The sequence below is a fragment of the Rhinoderma darwinii genome, chromosome 3 (genome assembly GCF_050947455.1).
Source record: "Rhinoderma darwinii isolate aRhiDar2 chromosome 3, aRhiDar2.hap1, whole genome shotgun sequence".
Classification (NCBI taxonomy): Eukaryota; Metazoa; Chordata; class Amphibia; order Anura; family Rhinodermatidae; genus Rhinoderma; species Rhinoderma darwinii.
Window position 1 is genome coordinate 243728601 of NC_134689.1, and position 20600 is coordinate 243749200.

General features: G+C 40.1%; 1 protein-coding gene across 1 annotated transcript in view; it reads right to left on the bottom strand.

Annotated features, from left to right (window-relative positions):
• Positions 1 to 20600, bottom strand: part of MAPK8IP2 (mitogen-activated protein kinase 8 interacting protein 2) — a 68807-nt gene that overhangs the window by 46824 nt on the left and 1383 nt on the right. The window lies entirely within an intron of this gene.

Below are 20600 nucleotides of genomic sequence, written 5' to 3' on the forward strand. Positions count from 1 at the left end.
TACATAATTCCAGAACGTTTGCTTCTACTCTCTTCTCTTGTCATCCACTCCCATTGACTGTAAACTTTTTGATTCATGTTCTTATTTCTGGGTAGAGATTTGCAAGAGCTGTGTTGGTGCTTTTCAAATAATAACTATTTAATGGGTATGTGCAACCACTTTTTTTTATCAAATGCATCTAATGTAAGTACAAATATCCTACCATTTTGTGTATGAATGCTATTCCATTCTGTCTCACCGTGGTTGCCGACTCCAAGCAAACCCTATGTTTTGTCTGATTCTGCAGTCATGTATTCCTCCCCTATTTGTAAACCCTGCTTCTTCCTAACCTACTCCCAGGCATTGTAGAAACATCTGTGGCCAGTACAGGTTAGTATTATCCATACACTGTTGGTTATATATAAGAATTTACAGCTTTCACAGTCATGTCAATGTGAGTGAGGGACAAGGAAAAAGACACAGCAATTAAAGAAGCACTCCACTTTTTTTTTTTATTTGAGCCTCCATTTGTACATTGGTGTTTCATGGGGGTTGCTTTGCGCAAAAATACTTACCGATCCCCGCATCTTGTCTTTTTCGGGTCCAGCGCCGCTCACGTGATCTTCCCTCTGACTTGTCTGGAATCACTGTGCTTTTGAATAAACCGGAACTCAGACTCTCAATGCATTCCTATGGGAGCCAGAACGAGGCTCCATAGGAATGCATTCAGAGCCTGACTTACGGTTTTCTGAACAGCAGCGATTCCAGACCAGGTCAGAATGAAGATCACGTGAGCGGTGCTGGTTCTGAAAAATGACAAGATGCAGGGATCGGTAAGTATTTCTACTCACAGCACCCCACTAAAACACCAATGTACAAATGGAGGGCGCAATAAAAAACATAAAGTGGAGTGCTTCTTTAAAGGAAGGGAGGGTAAGATTGATAGCAAACTTTATAGGGAACACTCACTGAGTACTGAACTTGCAGCTCCACAAGCAGAGGAAACAGATCTTAAAACTAAAGGAAGCAATGCAGAACTGAGTCAACATCATAGTACAACCGGAACCTCTCCAGTTACACAGATACATTTCTAAACAACATTTCTCCATGGCCAAGGTGCACATATGCATTAATATTAAATAATAGTAATACAGATGTAGCCAAGTTTATCTTGACACTGATAACTTGTTGCAGCGTGATATCACACAACAAAAACCATTGAAATAGTCGTGTTAAAGTTTCTGGACACTGTATATTTAATGCGTTAAAAGTCAAGATAAATATGGCTACATCTGTATATGGGTGCATTTGTTCCTGATTTGAATAATCTAACCATTCCTAAATCCTCCTTTATTTTTACGAAACTCTTGATAATGTTTTACTAAATCGGCACTGTATGACTGTCTTTTTAGAAAATATTGTAACCTAGTGTATCCATTCATTGCTGATTTCAGCACATGCATTAGTCAGAGAGCCGGACACAATATTATCTAATATCTATTACTGGCTTCCTGCTATCACTTACATGATGAAAATGAGCTAAAATGACCTGCTGACATCTGTTCATCTACAATCCATGAGGAATACTTCCACTACAGTGCACTCAATATACTCCATCCTTTATCATCTCTACCCTGTTTACAGTATAACTACTATAAGAACATGAAGCTAAAAGTGTATAAAACCCATAATAAAAAGAAAACATTGATTAGTCACTGACAATCTGAATAAAAGATGGACAAAAAGACACATAAAACAGAGCCACCTGTTTGTGAATATGAATAGCAGAAATGAAAAATGAATGTGACCACCGATAGGGATTATTCTGCACAGGCAGAAGATGTCAGATATAGGGAATATTAGAAACGCAAACTACGGGTATACTATATGAACACATGGAGAAACCAATAAACCAAGCTTCTGCATAGACAGTTAAACACCAAGAGATCCACGCTTTGTCCTACTTCATTACAACTAGGCTATCAAGAAATATGTCATTTTACATTAGAAATGTAAAGGGTTGAATATTCACAAAACTGAAGACATCTTATAAACGCAATACAGGTATCCTTACATGAGTCGCTTAGAGTCTAGGACATCCAATAGTACAACAGGAATATGTCTTAAAGAAACAATAGATACAATGTCAAGGGAATGTGAAGAAAGGCAGGCCCAAGGTCAATTGATCTCTGCAAATCTCATTTCATATTAATACCGTAAGTTGAGCTCCTCAGTTACAGCTGATCTCTATACTATACTATATATCCACTCCAAAATACCCTGCAAATTAATAACCCACCCCCACATTGGGTGTTATTTTTAGTATTGACTTTGGAATCAGAGTAAACATGATTATTGGTATGAGGCTTTAACTTAAGGAAACCAGTCAATATGATAATAGAGCTATTGGCGGAGCTTTGTACTCTGCATTCGCTACATGCTCTGAAGTACTATACAATTAAAAGAAATGAAGTTACTACATTACTATCTGGATATGAGGACCCTCCGTGGGTAATTTATCCACCTTTCTATGCCAGTCGCAAAAGGTCCCAAAAGTCACAATTTTCAGTGCAAGAGGAGGGGAAAGGTGGAGTAGTGAGATGAGTAAGTTTTTTATTTTATGGGCGACGTGAAGGAGTATGTATGGTGCATGGCACGGTCGTTGCGCCACAATTGTGGTGCACGGCCCAGCCGAAAGATGCATCACATTCATTAAGAGGCTATTGCCTGTTGATAAATGTGTCACACTTTACTTTTTCTATTATTAAGACTGGCGTATGAAACGCCAATCTTAATAAATTGCCCCCCTCAGTAATTAGGGTAGATCAATCAATCAGTTTATGGACCTAAAGTAAAATGCAAGATCACCTGAGCTGGAAAATTAGTTGGTTTTCCACATATATGTAAGGGTATGTGCACACGCTTAGCAAAAACATCTGAAAGTACAGAGCTGCTTTCAAGGGAAAACAGCTCCTGGTTTTCAGCTGTTTTTTTTTAGCAACTTGCGTTTTTCACTGCGTTTTTTAAAGCCGTTTTTGGAGCTGTTTTTCTATAGTCAATAAAAAACGGCTCCAAAAATGTCTCAAGAAGTGACCTGCACTACTCTTCGCGTGTGTTTTTTCACACAGCCATTTTTAAAAATGGCCGCGTAAAAATATGCCCCGTCGGAACAGAATGGCGTATTTTCCATTGAAATCAATGGGCAGGTGTTTGGAGGCGTTCTGCTTCTGATTTTCCGGCCGTTTTTGGCCTGAAAAACGGCCGAAAATAAGCCGTGTGCACATACCCTATTAGTCCCAAATCCTCTGCAGATGCCGTGACATGGAATTCATCTCGTGGGGGGCTCTGTCAATCTTTTAAATGATTATTCATCCCCTTCCTTAATAAACGGAGCAACTTTATAGTGGTGTGTACCGCAGGCACACCAATGTACCACTGATACAATATACAGTATATATGCTCTACAGTGTTCAGAATGAAATTTGGTATATCCTACCAATGACTACTATACACCTACAATAAACTATATAGGACAGGAATGGACAATATGTATTTTAACCAAAACGTTAGTAGTGAAGGGTTCCTTTAAATTTTATTTTGGTCTAAATAAAAGTGATGTTTTATTACATGATTAATGAGAAGGATATTAGATTATTTTTTGCCTACAGGCAAATTGTAAATACATAAGGTCATGTGATAATCACACAGGTGCACGGGTCGTCACAGTACAGTTTCCTGTAATAAGCTATGCACCTATGTGAACATCACATGACCAGGACTGGTTTTCACGCTCTGGAAATAAACAATGAAGCTTTCCATTTAATGACTACAACCAGAGATCTTGAAGACTGTGAGGAAATGAAACACAACATACAATACATTAAAAAAAAGAATACCTGTTCACTAAAAAAATAAAGCGTTATTTACTAAAATCATAGACAGGAGGGGGGAGTATGGATCGAGCTCAAGAGAAACCGTGGTATCTAAGTGACCAACGAATGTTAGACAGAGGGGGGCACTATGTCACCCCATCAGTCCCCACTTAATGGGCTACTATTGCAGCCAATGGCATAATGAAGACTCCACATCTGCCGTGTACATCCTCCTATTATAAGCCCTGCCAGAGGTAGGGCTTAAAGGGATCCTGTCACCAGCACTTCACCTATTGAACTTTACTTACCCCTCTGGCCGCTGTTATCAAAAGTTCATTGCCGTTATCCCCGCTCCTAAAATCCTCCTCCGACAGTAAATAACAGTCTACAAACATTTTGCGCCTTTTATGGGAATAATCCAGCAATCTCGTTAGGTCCTCTTTTTATGCCCGCCCACCGCTGACAACTGGCCCACCCTGAATGCTGTCACTCAAAAGTAAGCTGTCAATCAAAAGTAATGAGGCGTGGTTAACTGGGAAAGGCTTGAGGAATGAATATTTGACTCTTTTATGCTCATTAGCATACAGCACAGGAACACTAAAAAACTGAATACTGAAGGTACAGAGCCGACTTAGAAGATAATTTCAGGTTACATAAAAATGATTTTTCACCCACTTCCACCAGATATTGCTGGTTTAATAGTTAAAATGCTGGTGACAGGTTCCCTTTAATAGGATGATGCAAAGTGCACAATACACTGTAATACATAAATTCAGGTCCCCTAGTGGGACTAAAAAAAAAAGTCAGACTGCATGGTTAGGTGCTGGATTTTATACACCTGTGGCAATAGGACTGAATGAAACCCCTGAATTCAATGATTAAGAATAATTAAGGTGAAACGTGCATTGGGGCGTGGGAGCAAGGCCTTTTTTCCAACTTATCCTCCGCTCAGGGTAAGCCAACTTGGAGTCACTGCATGGTTATTATTTTGCCATGTAGGGGGGATATACGCTTTATATGTTTGTACTGGGCACATTACAGGTCCGTATCACTGGATTATGCAGGGGCACCAGCCACCATGTATGACCATACATGTGTACGCCTGTTTCTCTAGCTTGTTGCATATTATACTCCGTATTTAAACTCAATACTATGCTATGCTCCTATTTTTAACTGAGGGTGATCCATTCAAACGTACATTTTTAATTTCCATGCATTTAATAAGGAATCTTATATTTTGAGATATTGAGCTCTGTAAAGTTTTTGTAGGATATTTATGCCAAATTCATCATACAGCGTGCACTGTTGTGATAAATTTAGAGCATCTTATGACTGCCTGGCCTAAGTTTGCACAGTCTAAATATAAGACAGCATTTGTAAATCTGCCCCATTGTCTTTCTGTCTGGTAAACCGCTATGACATCACACAGAGGTTTCAGCCAGGAAATTTACTGCAACAGTACAAGTGTGACATCACAAATGTGTCTTTCCATCAGATAAGGCCCCATGCACACGACCGTGTTTTTGCGTCCGCAATTCCCCCGCAAATCCACAGGAGAATTGCGGACCCATTCATTTCTATGGGCCCATACACACTATCCGTGTTTTCACGGATCTCCGCATGTCCGCAAATCCGTGCCGCAGAAACTCAGGACATGTCTTATTACGGGCCGCAAATTCGATGCGGACATGCCAATAGAAGTCAATGGGCCCGTGGAAATTGCGGATACACCTCCGTGTGTCATCCGCAGTTTGCGGATTTGCGGAAATGTTGCTAGGCGACGACCGGGAATGAGTTCTGTCGTCATCCTGTTTTACCTAGGCTTTTTTTTTTTCATCCGCATTTTGCGGATTACATACGGATGAACTGTGGCTTACATACGGATGAACTGCGGATGACATTTCACGGAACACGGTCCTGGAATTTGCGGACCAGAAAAACACTACGGTCGTGTGCATGAGGCCTAACTGCTTTGACATCACAAGTGTGTTTTTCCATCAGATAACTGCTGTGACATCACAAGTGTGTTTCAGTCAGAAAAGCTACTATAATATCACTAGTGGGTTATAATATCACTAGTGGGTTTTAGTGAGGTAATCTGCTGTCTCATCAAAACCGTGTTTCTGTTAGACAAGCAGCTGTGACATCGTAAGTGGGATTCAGTCAGGAAAACGTCTGTCATCTTCTCATTCAGTTTTGCTCAGGCAAGCTTCTGTGACATCACAAGAGGGTTTAGTTGCTCCTAGCAACCCTGGCAACAGCTTTTACGAGGGTAGGCCGCAGCCAGCAGGGCATTCCCTCTGCAGCGGGTGCCGCAGAGAAGATGTAGTAATACATGGCGGCCATTCTGATGAATAGCATCCATGTAAGGCTAAGTTCACATCTCGTTTTTACTCTACGTCTGACGTGCACGTTTTGACATGAGAAAACAATGTCAAAACGTGTACCACAGCATGTGCATTGATTTCTATGGTCAGGACGGATGCCCCAATGGTGTAGTTTGTGCATACGTTTTGTTTGCTTACGTTGTATCCTTTTTTTTTTTCCATGTCCAGAAAAGCGTAGTCTACTATACTTTTCCAAAACGTATACGTTTTTATTTGTATTGAAGTCAATGGCGGCGTATGGACGATGTATGCAATCTTAAACCCTACAATTGCATACGTACAACATAGACGTTTTTGTAACCTTATATGGGAAATCTTGACTTTAGCAAAATCAAACTTTGTAAAGAACGAAAAAAATGTATAAGTTTTTATAAGTAAGAACGGACACAAAGGTATAAAAACGTATACCACAAAAAACGTAAGCATATGTTACAAATGCATACGTTTTTGTAACTTTAAAAACGTATACGTCGTCGTATTCCAAAATGAGATGTGAACTGAGCCTAACACAAAGATGAGTCCGCCAGAATAAGAGCCGCTATTATGGAGCGGTTCTCTGTTCTGGCTCTATAATATCCACATGCCCTAACAGGGCATATGGACAGGGGTTGTCTTCATGAGACAACCCCAATAAGCTGCTGTGACAAAATAAGGAGGAAGGGGCTACATTCATTCCCACGAATGTCTCACAATTGCTGGTGAGGGATTATATGGACAGCGATGAATGAGGCGGTCTATGGCTGGTACCACTCTGTTAATTTAGCAGTTGGAAAATAAGGAGCCAATATACTATTATTGCACATGGCCCCTCTGTTCTTGATGTCCACTTCTGGTCCATTATGTAATCATTATGTTTATTTCGATAAAACAGGAAAATCCTAAAACAAGCATACATCTTTTGATAAATGAGCCTTCCTTCCTAAATAGCCAACACTGGATCTAAGATTTGATGTATCCATGATGTCTGACTTTTGCTCTAAACACTGATTATTAATTATTAGAAACTTCAAGTACAATATTTGGAACATTGCGTTCCAGCTCTCCATGTAGGAATCTAATTTGATGCTTCTCTATGTTGTATTATAATAACAGATAGAAAGGTTGGGATATATAACAAGAATGGAAAAAAGAAAACAATGAAATATGTGAAGAACTGAGGAGGTCCTACTACAATCAGAACCTAGACACCAAGTTCTAGTGAATACAAGTCACATTGTTACATTATATTGCTTCGTTCCCTAAACATCATCTCAAATGGAATGCAAATTTTAATCACTAAAGCAAGTAATAGATCCACGTCAGCGAAAGAAAACAATGGTGACGGTTCCATCTTGTTCTAAATATGTTTTAAGGAGTGTCTCTTAGGCCTCATTCAGACTAGCGTATTATACGTTTGTGTGCGGTCTGTTAAAAAATCCGACAGCAAACGGACCTATGCAATTCAATGGGGCTATTCACACGTCCCTGGTTTTTTTACGCGGCTTGTGTCCGTTGCGTGAAACTCACTGCATGCCCTATTTTGGTCCGTTTTTGCAGACCACATCGCCCATTGAAGTGGGTGTGTGAAAAAACATAGACAGCACACGGATGACATCTGTGTACGGTCCGTGTTTTTCATGCACAAGTTGCTATCGAAATTATGAGAAAAAAATCCCCAAAAAAACAGGAACACTGATGCAACACGGAAAGCACACTGATACCACACAGAACTGAAATGCATGAAATACGCTCTATTTTTGCGGACACAAAACGGACACGCTTGTCTGAATAAGGCCTTAGTGTGATTATCATCCTGGATTTTAGCTGCAATTCTGCATATCATCTTACATTTTTTACCTTCCCTGTTTTCCTCTTTACCTCTGTGTTTTTGCTATAGTTTATAGTTAGTCTTACAAAAATGTATTTAAGAACATTTATTTGCGATGGAACCCTCCCAAAACAATCAAGGCTGCAATTGGGGAGGTTTGCATATAGTTATATACATCGTCGAGTCACATTATTATGGCTACCAGCCAATATCCAGAGTAACCGCTGTGTGCAGCACGGACAGCAGCTAGACAGGCTGGGAGTGACTCAATAAGGTGCTGGTAGGTTGTCTCAGGTATCCATGCTGACTGCAGTGCATCCCACATTTGCTGGAGGGTGTGCGGGGGAGGATCCATAGAGCGAACAAGACAATCGAGGTGATCCCACAGATGCTCAATTGGGTTCAAGTCTGGCAAATTAGGGGGCCAGGGAAGTACTTGGAAGTCTTGGTCGTGCTCTTCCAACCACTGTGGGACATTTCTAGCCGTGTGATATGTCGAATTGTCTTGCTGGAAGAAACAATCTGCCCCAGAGAAGACAAACAACATGTATCGGTGGACCTGATCTGCAACGATGGATTCATACCCAAATCGGCTCAGAGTGCCTTCCACACGGATGAGTGGGGCCAGAGAATCCATGGAAAAATTCCCCAGACCATAACGCTGCCGCCAACAGCTTGTGTTCTTCCAGCAATGGTTGCAGGGTGTTTGTTCTCTGGTGTTTCTTGCCTCGCACGCCAACGTCCATCCGTTCAATGAAGCCGAAAACGTGACTCATCAGAGAAGGTCCTTTGCCAATCCTCGGTGGTCCAATTCCAATACTGCCATGCTAATTGAAGCATTTTTTTTCAGATGCACCTTGGTTATTATAGGGGCAGTGACCATCCGTCTGCTTCGGAGCCCCATAAGCAGTAGGGTTTGCTGAACGGTTGTTTTAGACACCCTTCTGGTAGCCTATTCACCTCTCATATCAATGGCACATGGTGCTCCGCAGTTTCCACATCGGTTATTCCCAAAGGTGCCATTTGTCCACTCACGATACACTTTCACGACAGCAGCACGTGAACAGTTCACAACCTGCACTGTTGGAGAAATACTGCCACCCTTGGCCCGAAAGACAATAATCATCTCTTTTTGCAACTCTGATAAATCGCCCATTTTACCCATGGCAACAATGAGCGATATGTGTTCAGACAGCACACCTTATACCACACACCTTATACCGCACACCTTATATACCCACCAAGCCAGTCCACGACACATCACTTCTTTCATGGGCTACGCACTGCCGACATCGAAAGTAGGAGGTGGTCTTAATAATGTGACTCGACTGCGTAGTATGACTCTAAGTTTACATTATTTATTTTCAGTTATTTCGTTATCACTGCAGTAGTATTAGCCGGATTCAGTTTACATATAAGGAGAAGAATAACATGTTGCTTGTTAGGGCACTGTTTGTAAATGCCCTATACTGGGGAAAAAATGTTAACTGGCTCTGTTCATTCTGCTTTAAAAGGTGATTGTCTTGTTCTTTATGGTGAGAATTATTTTCTAGATCCTAAACTTTACTTAAAGAGGCTCTGTCACCAGATTTTGCAACCCCTATCTGCTATTGCAGCAGATCGGCGCTGCAATGTAGATTACAGTAACGTTTTTATTTTTAAAAAACGAGCATTTTTGGCCAAGTTAGGACCATTTTCGTATTTATGCAAATGAGGCTTGCAAAAGTACAACTGGGCGTGTTGAAAAGTAAAAGTACAACTGGGCGTGTATTATGTGCGTACATCGGGGCGTGTTTACTACTTTTACTAGCTGGGCGTTCTGATGAGAAGTATCATCCACTTCTCTTCACAACGCCCAGCTTCTGGCAGTGCAGATCTGTGACGTCACTCACAGGTCCTGCATCGTGTCGGCACCAGATGCTACAGTTGATTCTGCAGCAGCATCAGCATTTGCAGGTAAGTAGCTATATCGACTTACCTGCAAACGCCGATGCTGCTGCAGAATCATCTGTAGCCTCTGGTGCCGATGTGTCCTCGCTCGTCTGACACGATGCAGGACCTGTGAGTGACGTCACAGCGTGATCTCTCGAGAACACGCTGTGTCTGCACTGCCAGAAGCTGGGCGTTGTGAAGAGAAGTGGATGATACTTCTCATCAGAACGCCCAGCTAGTAAAAGTAGTAAACACGCCCCGATGTACGCACATAATACACGCCCAGTTGTACTTTTACTTTTCAACACACCCAGTTGTACTTTTGCAAGCCTCATTTGCATAAATACGAAAATGGTCATAACTTGGCCAAAAATGCTCGTTTTTTAAAAATAAAAACGTTACTGTAATCTACATTGCAGCGCCTATCTGCTGCAATAGCAGATAGGGGTTGCAAAATCTGGTGACAGAGCCTCTTTAAGAGAGCAGATAATATTCTGTTGATTAGTAGTAAATGCAGTCCTGGAGAGCCAATCTCTGAAGCAGCTATCTACAGAGCGAGCTGCATTCACTTAAAGGGGTTGTCTCATGAAGACAACTTCGGTCCATATGTCCTATTAGGACATATAGACAACAGAGAGTGTATATATAATATGGTCTATATCTATCGATATTGAATGAATACTACTACCATTCTCTGCCCTGCCTTACGATAGACACTGTCTGTTCATGTACTGATTGTACATTTCTTTTTATGGGTGTAATTTTTAAACAGTATGTAGGATAAGGAGAAAAGAGCCACGGCGCCACTTGGTATGGATCAAAGAAGGTGAGGTGAGAATAGGAGGAAATATATATGCTCACCGTGTGGTTTAAAAGAGTTCAGCGCTGGGGTCCACGGGGTAGCTGCTGCCAGATCCGAGCCGGTCGCCGAGGTGACCGCTTGGGTACGAGAGATGCAGGTAAAAACAAATGGATCTATATTGGCGCTGCTGCTTAACGTGGACAAGGTAAGTATCCTGAAGTCAAGTTTGAGTTTATGAAAACTGTTTAATCGCAACGCGTTTCAGCGCCGAACTGGCGCTTTCATCAGGCATAGGGATACAGGAAAAAAGACACATGTTTATATAGGGCCAGTTCAGATTAAACAATTAGGTAAAAAAAACGCGAAAAACATCAGCAGGTCAAAGTTCAGATTGAACGATCTAATATAATATAATATGAGTAAAGGTTTTAATGCATAAATAAGGGACAATTAAATAAATTATATAAATAATAAAAGACTGTACGTCCTATCAAGGAATGATTTTGGAACGGAGTGAGTTAAAATCATGTGCAGTGTATATAGGACCGGTATCATTCAATTACTAGAAACATTAGTTAATGCCATCGGGAGATAGGGGTGAGTAGACGTGATTTTATTAATGTGTTTATGTTATGTGTTATGTTTGGGAAGTAATACTGTATGATAGTTGCAATGTTTACACGTTGCCTCGGGAACCAGATGTGTTACGGAAGCCGAGGTGCTCCAAAATGAATGGAACGCATGGTGAACCGCATTGCGCGAAGGATGGATGAAATGCTCAGACGGGACCGACGATGTCTCTGCTAAACCGAACTGAAATATGGAGATCGGGCGGAGGGTGAGTGAAACTAAATATCGAATGTGGATTAGAGCTAGAGGTCATGATTAATATGTTAGTTTGTCACTTGTAGGCGTTTGTTTAGAGGAAACGCTGGTCAGTTATAAGAGGTGAGGATAGTGGTGGTACGATTGTCCATACCTGTATTCTTTGAACATATGTTTTGGTTACAATTGGCACATTGTGCATTTTTTGCAGGAGAATTGAAATTTTTGATTTAATATAATATAAGTAAAAGCACGTAAATGTACATTGACTGATGTATAATCATTGCCCATTTGGAGATGGGATAAGAAGGGATGCTGCGATTCTTAAGAAGTCTAAACGGTGTCTCATTACTGATTTATTACATAGTTAGTCAGATCGATTAGTCCAAAGATGACTCAGTGATGTCATTTAGACCCAAAGGGTGTAGTGTATTCATTTTAAAAATCCAGTAGTTTTCTCTTTGTTTTAACTTGCTGAATCTGTTTGGGACATCAATATTGATATGTTCTATTGGTGTGATTTTAATTTTATTAAATTGGCAGTCATGCATTTGGAGAAAATGACGGGAAATGCTATGTTTGAGGTAACCGGTGTTTACATTAAACCGATGGTTGTTAACTCGGGTTCTTAGACATTGAGTGGTTCTTCCAATATATTGCAACTGGCAAGGGCACTCTAATAAATAAATAACATAGGAGCTGCCACAGTTTAGGAGAGTTTGTATAGTGAAGGTTTCGTTGGTAACTGTGGATGTGTAATCATGTTTTTTATGGCTGATGGAATTGCAGCACAGGCAACGTACATGCCCACATTTATATGACCCTTTGATGTTGGAAAGAAAGTTTGTATCAGGTGTAGGATGTTTTCTTACTCTGCTAGGAGCCAAAATATTTTTGAGGGTTAGGGACCGTCTGAAAGTGATATTTGGTTTACATAATAATGTGTCTTTTAGGTACGGATCGTTTTTAAGGATGTGCCAATGCTTGGAGAGGATGTTCCTAATTGTTTTGTTGCCTCTGTTGTAAGTGGTGATAAAGTTGAGATTAGAGCTATTGGTACCTAATTTGGAATTCTTAATGGAGGGGTTCAAACAGGACTTTTGAGTTAGCTCTGAAGCTTTTGATCGTGCGCCTTTTATAAGACTAGTTGGGAAACCTTTGTCTTTGAATCTTTTTTTAAGGACTAAGCATTCTTTGTTGAAGTCTTTGTCAGTACTGCAATTTTTCCTAATCCTAGTTGCAATATATTGGAAGAACCACTCAATGTCTAAGAACCCGAGTTAACAACCATCGGTTTAATGTAAACACCGGTTACCTCAAACATAGCATTTCCCGTCATTTTCTCCAAATGCATGACTGCCAATTTAATAAAATTAAAATCACACCAATAGAACATATCAATATTGATGTCCCAAACAGATTCAGCAAGTTAAAACAAAGAGAAAACTACTGGATTTTTAAAATGAATACACTTCACCCTTTGGGTCTAAATGACATCACTGAGTCATCTTTGGACTAATCGATCTGACTAACTATGTAATAAATCAGTAATGAGACACCGTTTAGACTTCTTAAGAATCGCAGCATCCCTTCTTATCCCATCTCCAAATGGGCAATGATTATACATCAGTCAATGTACATTTACGTGCTTTTACTTATATTATATTAAATCAAAAATTTCAATTCTCCTGCAAAAAATGCACAATGTGCCAATTGTAACCAAAACATATGTTCAAAGAATACAGGTATGGACAATCGTACCACCACTATCCTCACCTCTTATAACTGACCAGCGTTTCCTCTAAACAAACGCCTACAAGTGACAAACTAACATATTAATCATGACCTCTAGCTCTAATCCACATTCGATATTTAGTTTCACTCACCCTCCGCCCGATCTCCATATTTCAGTTCGGTTTAGCAGAGACATCGTCGGTCCCGTCTGAGCATTTCATCCAGCCTTCGCGCAATGCGGTTCACCATGCGTTCCATTCATTTTGGAGCACCTCGGCTTCCGTAACACATCTGGTTCCCGAGGCAACGTGTAAACATTGCAACTATCATACAGTATTACTTCCCAAACATAACACATAACATAAACACATTAATAAAATCACGTCTACTCACCCCTATCTCCCGATGGCATTAACTAATGTTTCTAGTAATTGAATGATACCGGTCCTATATACACTGCACATGATTTTAACTCACTCCGTTCCAAAATCATTCCTTGATAGGACGTACAGTCTTTTATTATTTATATAATTTATTTAATTGTCCCTTATTTATGCATTAAAACCTTTACTCATATTATATTATATTAGATCGTTCAATCTGAACTTTGACCTGCTGATGTTTTTCGCGTTTTTTTTACCTAATTGTTTAATCTGAACTGGCCCTATATAAACATGTGTCTTTTTTCCTGTATCCCTATGCCTGATGAAAGCGCCAGTTCGGCGCTGAAACGCGTTGCGATTAAACAGTTTTCATAAACTCAAACTTGACTTCAGGATACTTACCTTGTCCACGTTAAGCAGCAGCGCCAATATAGATCCATTTGTTTTTACCTGCATCTCTCGTTAAACAGTATGTACAACTGTTTTGTTTGTCTTCAATAAAAGATTTTTGTATTTTTCTATGAAATTATTGATATGGTCTTATTATAGCATCTAAGGGAAGTTTTCTTGGTGTTTATGTCTTATATGGGTTCCCATATGCAAATTAATATATATTGATTATATGACCTTAAAACAATAGGTATTCTTTATCGGTTTAATAAACAGAGAGGATAGGACTTCTCTCTATGAGCTTCTCTGTTGGACCCATCCAGAAATGTATAGCCAGACACAGCTTCTAAGAAGCTGGACCTGCGTCTATCAGTTGATCACTGCACCAGCTTCACAACCCCTTTAATTGACAAGTACATGCAGCTCCTCTATATGAATGAGATATGAACATTAAAATTTACTCCTAATCTTCTCCATACAAAAAAGCTTCCAACAGCATCCTTACAGTCTATATAAATAAATATTTGTTCTCTGCAGTCTCCAAGATCTGTTTTCAGGGATAACATACATGACCAAACTACAGAAGCAACTACTCTCTTCCTTAAACACAGAATAAAAATAAGGTTAAGAACGCCTTTAATTCTGCGTTTTTAGATTACTGGTTTACAAGCATATGGCCACAAGTTAAGCTATTAAGACTCAACTCCACACACAGTTATTAAAAAAACATAAAGCCAACAAGACCAGAAATTGGCTAGACTCCTTAAGATACAGGATTATTTCATATCACAGATAGGCAGTGTTTAGCAATAATTTGGGTGAAAAATAGACTAGGGATTAATAAATTGGGGATTATCTACAATTCATAACGTGGTAGGCTAGTGTGTAGGAAAGTGGCATCAAGACAATACATGTCCCCCCAAGTGCCATGCTTTTAAAGTTACAGTACTTTTGACCCAAATTACCCTATCATTTCTAAAATGTCCTTATTTTGGAAATGACCAATAGATTTACAATATTAAAGAAAATCTGTCCGCTCTCCTGACATGTATTCCCCATAAAATAACTATTCTGGCTATTCCTCTGTTATCCCTCCTGGAATTATATGAATGAATTAACAACTAGGTGTTTTTATTATTTTCCTTGTCTATAGGTTGCGTCTCTACACACTCTGACAGTGTCCAATCATTGACATCAGACTGGGAACAAACTCTTATCCTTCTCCCCTCTCTGGAATCCATTTCTATATTACAACCATAATGTGTGAACGCGACCTTATTGTCCCGCTCCGACCACCCAGATTGTTGTACGTAATGGAGTTTCATTAAATCAGTCAATGGCTTTCAGTCTTACAACTAACTAAGCAATGAGAAAAAAAATCCAGTTACATTTTCTAAATCCTTTGATTATATTCAAATAATAATCCCGTCTTTCCTAAGCTGAAGCAGTGATCAGTCTATAAAGACCCAGAAAAGATCAAATATAAGTTGGTTTTATGAAAAAAAAAATTGCTAATAAGCATCAACTATTATACCTTAAGGTCTCTGAATCTAGAAGCTTAATTTTTATTCATTTTATTTCATTCCTCTTGCCATTTTAGAGATGGTGGAGAATAAACCAGGCTTCAACGTGTAGATAATTATTTCATGTTATGAGTCATTTCCCGCAAAGAAAGGCTAAAAGAGCCCCCTTTGTGAATTTATAAGATTCTGGATTGGAATTCTGCTTTGTATAGAAAAATATCCCTTATAATTGTCTTGTTCATCAAATACTACTAAGGGCTTGCACACATAACGGATGTGCTGCGTATTTTCTGTCCGGAATTGCGGATGGAAAATACGCAGCGGAACACAGTAGCAGCAAAGTGGGTGTGATTTAACAAATGTCATCCACAGGCTGCAAAAAATTAAGTCCAGAAATTCACCTGCGGTGCGTAATTTTAGTTCCGCAGCATGTCAATTATTGCTGCGGAAAGCGGACTAATTTAATGCTTTGTTCTGATGTACTGCTAATTTGCTGTGGAAACGCTTCAGAATTTCTTACGGGGGTGGAAATTACATCACAGGAAGAAGAAATCCCACCATCACACAGCCCTTGAAAAAAATGCACCAAAAAATGCAGTAAAAATCCGCACTATTTTTGCATTAAAAAATGCATGAAATGGTGCGGATTTTCCGCAGTGGATTGTCTATTTGATGCGGGAATGCTGCGGAAATTTTCTTCATCAAATCCGTTACTTGTAGACAAGCCCTAAGACTTTTACATTCAGGAAGTTTTATAAATGTAGTACATAAACATTTTAGAGACTGGTAGACATCTTATTGTATACGTGGTCATTTCTTAGAGGTGACTTTGAGAGCACCAGAAGGGTTTATAGAGACATTATTTGGTCTCATTCCATCTTTTGGACCCAATGGTGCCTCATTCCCTCTTATTACAAACCCCATAACACAGGTATGGTAAGGCCCAAGCAATTGGTGGGAACACAATCACAAAAATCTCCCATAATCAATGGCTCCTTCCAGGAACCACATTATATTCAATGGCTATAGGTTCAAAACACAATATAACTAACTAACTAACTAACTAACTAACTAACTAACTAACTAACTAACTAACTAACTAACAAAAAGGTGATTTATCACAGGCCAATGTTGTAGCCTCATTGCATGAAACCAGTAGCATAGCTAGCGGGGGGCAGTGGCCTTGGGCTCACTGAGATGGTGGGGCCAAGGGCCGGTCCACCAGCAGTGATGTGTCCCAGTTTCAACTGTATCTGCCTCCCCAGGGTGCAGATACAGTTGATTCCAATTCTGGAACAAGTAGCTGAAGGCTCCTTGCTCCAGCATTCACTGTGTAATGCCAGCTCCAGCTGTGAGCCGCTTGACACGAGCAGGCACGATGTAGTGATGTCATGGAGCATGATACTGTGTGGTGCCAGCTAAGGGGGCATTATACTAGGTATGGGGGGCCACAATAGGGAAGTATACTGTATGTGGGAAGCTTTGGGGGCATTATAGTGTATGGGGCAGCTATGGGGGCATTATACTAGGTATGGGGGCCACAATAGGGAAATACAATATATGGGGGCAGCTTTGGGGGCATTATACTGTATGGGGCAGCTATGGAGGTATTATACTGTATGGAGGCAGCTTTGGGGGCATTATACTGCATGGGGCAGCTATGGGGCATTATACTGTATCATGGCAGCTATGGGGCATTATACCATATGGGGCAGCTAGGAGGACATTATACTGTATGGTGCATCTATGGGGCATTATACTGTATGTGGGCAGCTATGGGGCATTATGCTGGGTAGGGGCATTATGCTGTGTGGGAGGTACTATGAGGGAATTATACTGTGTAGGGGCAGCTATGGGGGTATTATACTGTATGTGGACAGCTATGTGGATGTTATACTGTATGTGGGCAGCGTATTATTCTGTGTGGGAGGCACAATATGGGCATTGTACTGTGTGGGGACAGCTATAGGGGCATTATAATGTGTGGGCAGCCATATGGGCATTCTGTGTCGGGGCCACTAAGCGTTCATTATACTATGTGGGGGCCACTAAGCGGTCATTATAGTATATGGGTGGCACTAAGGGGTCATTATACTATGTGGGGGCAGCTATTGGGAGCATTATTCTGTGTGAGGGAAACCATAGGGGCATTATCCTGTGGGGGCAGCTATAGGGGAATTATCCTGTGAGGGCAACTATAGGGGCATTATACTATGTGGGGGCAGCTATAGGGGTCATTATACTGTGTGGGGGCCCCAATGGGTTGGGGCCCACTCAGATATGTTTGGCCGCCCGGTGCTAAACCCCTAGCTATGCCTCTGCATGAAACTATTTATACCATGAAGCTTTGGGCAAACACTGTTAACAGCTGTAGCAGAAAATATAGAAATAGAAGAAAGAAATGTTTCTTTGCTGCAATAACTGACGCCCACACACAGTGCTACATGGAGAAACCATTTTGTCATATTTAAAAATAAATAAATAATACCTGTCAGTGAACCGGACATAAAGCCGTCCTTTAAATTGTTTACAAGTGTTTGGAGAGCAGAAACACGTGATAATAAATGCATATATGAGGATAGCCTTAAACTGCAGCATGAAGTGGTTTGTATCCCTTTCTGGATAATGTGTTCTTAATCAATCGGTTATTGAAAACAGCAGCTAATACAGAATACCGCAGATCATTCTGGTGTGACTTCCCAAGGTGCAATATATCATCAATATATAAAAAGACATATTTTATATATTAGGATATGCAATTCAGTTGTGAGAGGTACAAAACATACACAATGTGTCATATATTAGGATTGTGATGCAAGTTGAAGCTGAAATGTTTATATGGCACAAGATTGAGTGACAATTACACTCCAATAAGAATAAGTACCGTGACACTCTTATGTCAATTGTGCATCCATTACATTGACACATTCTATTGGATTATGACTTAGGTAAAAAGTTGCACTGTTTGAAAATGCACAAATGTCACACAGTGTGGCCAATCGGTTTTATTGAACGCGGACATCTTTCCGTATCGCTACGGATGGGTGTGCGTGCCGTAGAAATGTTCAGAAAATTATGGAACAAGTCTGTTCTTTTGCATTTTACGGGCCGTGCTCCCATACTTTGTATGGGAGCACGGCCCAAAAATGCGGACGGCAGTCAGCGGCCGGCCGTGCCCGCAATCGCGGGCCGTGATTACGGGCATGGTCGTGTGCATGGGGCCTAACAAAGTTTATTTAACGCACATGTGTTACATAAGGAGTTCCAATTATACTCAACCACTCCTAGGAATTTCTTATTCCAATAAACAGAAATCATGCGTATAGATGTACGGTATATAGAAGCTGCTCATTGCATACAGAGCCAATCATAGCAATGCACTCACCACCCTGTAAAAGCAATATTCTGCCATCCTGACAACTGTAAAATAACTTGCCCCTTTTTTTTTTACATAAATAGGATCCACATGACAAAAGATACAGTAAAGGTATATGATCCTATAAATTCTAAAAGTAGACGTCTGTTTTGACTTGGTGTTTCTACACCAGTATTTCCCTAGTTGGGAGCCTAGGAGAGCTCATGTTTTAAGTGTTACAACATTGAATCACAGTAGATTTAATTTGTTTTCTTTGTGGCACGGACGAACAAAAGTGTGAAAAAAAAATCTCTACAAACTGATCATGGGCCCTGCAGTTTTTCACCCATTCTTTGCAAAACTGTTGAAGCTTTCTTATGGGGCTGTTTTTCCACTACAAATTCTTAATTGGGCTGAGGAAATAACTGGACAACCTTATTCCTTCCTGTCTAGCGTTGACTTGATGTTTGGTGTCAATGTTTTGCTAGAAAATAAATCTTTTCCCAAGTTGCCATTTTTTTGTAGACTGCAGCAGGTTTCCCTCTGGGATTTCCCTGTATATCATTTTTTTCCACTATCTTTAACAAGCCTTCTGGGGCCCTCCGCAGATAAGCGTCCTCGCAGCCTATTGCTACCGTTGCTATGCTTTATGGTTGGGATGGTGTGTTTGTGCTGGAGTGTACTCTTCCTCTTACATCAAACATAACATTATTTGGTGCCCAGAAAGTTCACTTTTAGTCTCATCACATTTTGAACCTTCTCCCATGTGGTTTTTAGCAAACTACTGCTGGCATATCATATTTCTTATAGTTATCATAGATCTCTTATTGGGCTGCTTCTCTAGTGCCCTCCTTGTCCGGCCACTCAATTTTCAAGGATAACCCCCTCTGGGCAAATTGACATTTGTACTATATTCTTTCTATTGTTTGATGATGGACTAAGCTGTAACCTAAAGACTATTTTCTTGTGTCGATCCAAGACTGGAATCCTTCAATTACTTTGTTACAAAATTGCTGTTTGTGCCAGGATACAAACTTATTTGAACCTAGATGCAGGTATATCTGACTAAGATGAAAAAATTTATAATGGTATCAAATATAAGTATATATTTACTATAATATCACATTGTTTTATGTTGACAACTAATCCCACTATAGTTCAGTGTTGTTACACAATAAAACAGACAAATTCAAAGCAGGGGACTACTTGTTCTAAATATTGTATACTTGAAATAACTGCAGCAATCTGTACTCTTCTTCAAGCTGCAGATTATCAAATCTTCTTTGCCACCGACTACAGACTCTTGGCTGCATATTATGTCAACCTGTAGCTAGTGAATGAGCTGCGGACTACAGACTGTCCAAAAGGTGTCTGTGTAGTTGGAAGGGTAGGGTTGGCAATGACGCTATAAAGACTTGCAGCTCTAAGGTCACTCAGTTCACACACCTTTGATAGCTAAAATACAACATTTTCAATAACAGTACATTTTAAAAAAAAAAAAGTAGTTTCAAAGAGGAGCAACATTTTACAAAAGTTGTATGAAATGTATCAAATTTGACACGTGGGTGAAAGTATAACTATCTATTAGGGCACGCGTTATGTAAATGGTAT